This window comes from Saimiri boliviensis, chromosome 16 (assembly GCF_048565385.1).
Source record: "Saimiri boliviensis isolate mSaiBol1 chromosome 16, mSaiBol1.pri, whole genome shotgun sequence".
NCBI lineage: Eukaryota > Metazoa > Chordata > Mammalia > Primates > Cebidae > Saimiri > Saimiri boliviensis.
The window spans coordinates 22,825,235-22,827,619 of NC_133464.1; the positions used below are offsets into that span (position 1 = coordinate 22,825,235).

The 2,385-nt window shown below is 37.6% G+C and overlaps 1 pseudogene; it reads right to left on the reverse strand.

The window, feature by feature from the left end:
• Positions 1 to 680: 680 nt before the first annotated feature.
• On the reverse strand, positions 681 to 1,446 carry LOC101047251 (small ribosomal subunit protein eS6-like; annotated as a pseudogene).
• Positions 1,447 to 2,385: the final 939 nt, after the last annotated feature.

Consider the following 2,385-nt stretch of genomic DNA (forward strand, 5'->3'; position numbering starts at 1 on the left):
TGTTTCTTGACAAAAGCAGAGAGAAGTGGAAGGAAATCCCCTTGGTGTTCTTCTTCCCTTCTTAATAAATGTGGGAAGATAGAATCACTGCAGTTACAGCAGCGATCTCACCATCATGAAAAGAGAAGTACCATGGTAAGAATACAGACGGAAAAATGAAAAGAGCCAAGGATTGGGTCTGTGTGATCATTCTGACTCATAAAACCACCTACAGTACCACCTGCCTCAATAAGACACTCAGCTGATAGTTCCTTATTTGAACCAAATGTATTCTGATATCCTCGTAAAAATAGAAGGTTTAGTATCAGTGGCCGTGTCCACATATTTGAAACATTATCGATAGTGTTTACATCAGATAAACGCGTCAGCTATTTGTATTTCAGTCCAATTTAGGTCTAAAGATCTCAGGTACAGGGTATTTGTTAATTAGACATTTTGTCTCTTAAAATTCATATTTGAAATATAAGAAATTTAAGGCATGTCTTCGCCATATTTCATGACACTTTAGAAAGAAAATGAATAATATACATTGTATTACACATGCCATCTGTCAAGATGTAGAAAATATGACCTCAAACCATCATAACAGTTATGGTTAAAATTCTTAGTATCTCTTTCTTTTCTTTTTTCTTTTTTGAGTCTTCTGATCTTACTTATTTGCAACTCAAAAAATCTTATTTCTAACTGGATTCAGATTTGGAAGTGGAAGTTCTCAGAGAGGAAAGTCTGCTTCTCTGTGCAACTTGTTCCTGGTGCTTCTCTTTAGCCTCCTTCATTGTGTAGGCCAAAAATTTAGCATATTCTGCAGCCTCTTCCTTATTGTTCTTAGCACGCTGCTTCTTCAGAGCAATACGCCGCTGTTTGTGCTGCAGGACACGTGGAGTCACAAGACGCTGGATCTTGGGTGCTTTGGTCCTAGGTTTCTTACCTTCTTTGTTTAAGGGCTTTCTTACAACATGCTGGCGGACATCATCTTCTTTAGAGAGATCGAAAAGTTTGCAAATTCTGCTAGCTCTTATGGGCCCCAGGTGACGAGGCACTGTGGTTATCAGTCAGTTCAGGAATATCCTTCTCTCTGTTTTTTTTTTTTTTTTTTTTTTTTTTTTTAACAATAACCAAGTTGAGAATGCTCAGATTGGCATCCACAATGTAACCATGAACTGATTTTCTCTTTCTTTCTCCAGTTCTCCTTGGTCTGTAGCAGGAATGCCCCTTACTCAGTAGCAGGCAGACATGGCCGTGGGTCGAGACACCCTGTTTCATGGGGAAACCTTGTTCGTTGTTCCCACCGATTCGGATCACATAACCCTTTCGTTCTTCACCCAGAGCATCAGCAGCAACTTTTGTGGCCATACGCTTCTCATAAAAAGTACGAAGTTTGCGTTCATCATCCACTTCAGTGAGTTTCTGACAGCCAGTGACTGGGAAAGAGATGTTCAACTTCATCTTGAAGCCCCTGAACGCCTCTGAGGTACCACAGAAAAGATTTTTTTCTTTTTTTCATCATACAATTTTTTTTTCTTTTGAGATTGGAGTGAATTAAATGGGCTGCACACCCCCTTCTTGATGGCAAGCAATTTTCTTCCCACTCTACCAAATAAGACTCACACTAAACATATATTTTATATATTAAAGATTTTCTGTATTATGTGTTTCTTTTATTTTTATTTTTATTTTTATTTATTTATTTTTTTTGGAGATTGAGAGCAGTAACTAATAGTTAAGCAATTCTTTTGATTAAAATTCTTATTTTCTTCCATTAGTACTTATCACTGGAAATGCTAACTCTCTCTCTTTAGCTGTATCTTTATCAATCTCCCCACAGTCAGTGACACAGTTGCTAAAGTTTGCCAAAATTTTTCCAAACACAGACCCTAGACCTTTCCAAACAAGGGCCTGGGGTCCTCTTCTAAAGAGCTTTACTTCCAATCATTTAGCCTTCACTGGAAATATTGCCAACTCAGACAGGCTAGCTCTGTTCACCCCTCTGAAGGTTCTGCATTCCAGCTACGCAACTCATGGTTACCTTTACTGATTATGTTATATTCCCTGTCTCATCCTGATTATATATTTTGATCTATTTTTCTACTTCTTAATTTCTGTCAACTCTTCTCCCCCACCACCATCAGAAGTTATGACCATGACAGTCTGGATCTTTAAAATTTCACGTTTATGCATCACATGTTTGGCAAACAATTACTTTAAAACATAAGTTGAAATAAATAGTTAGATAAAGATCTGTAATTAAGATAAATGAAAAATATCTTTAAGACTCATTTTCTTTCCTTCACTCCCTTCCAGTAACTTGAGCTTCAGCCCACTCAACAAGTGAGTTCACCTTTTCTCTTCTCTCTCTGTTACCCCTTCTCTAACTTCCTTTGCATT